Genomic DNA, 219 nt, shown 5'->3' with positions numbered 1-219 from the left:
CAACATGACGCATCTACTCACCAATCTATTCAGCTGTCACACTCATAACTGGTTCCGGTAAGACTAGAGTTACTCTTTTAACTACCAGAATAAGCCTAACACGCATGGAGCACCAAAATCCTTTAGACTGTGCAAGGTAATGCTGAATGCTGCAGTGCACCACAGTGGTGATACTGCCCTTCTCTTAATTATCATAGGGTTGAAAGGTTCACTTTCAAG

At 42.9% G+C, this 219-nt stretch overlaps 1 protein-coding gene across 4 annotated transcripts in view; it reads right to left on the bottom strand.

Annotated features, from left to right (window-relative positions):
- Window positions 1–219, bottom strand: part of LOC119593122 (ankyrin repeat and IBR domain-containing protein 1-like) — a 31,136-nt gene that overhangs the window by 565 nt on the left and 30,352 nt on the right. The window lies entirely within an intron of this gene.

This window comes from Penaeus monodon, chromosome 31, assembly GCF_015228065.2.
Source record: "Penaeus monodon isolate SGIC_2016 chromosome 31, NSTDA_Pmon_1, whole genome shotgun sequence".
In the NCBI taxonomy this organism is placed as follows: domain Eukaryota; kingdom Metazoa; phylum Arthropoda; class Malacostraca; order Decapoda; family Penaeidae; genus Penaeus; species Penaeus monodon.
The sequence above is the reverse complement of the archived record's forward strand: the minus strand, read 5'-3'. Positions and strand labels throughout refer to the sequence as shown.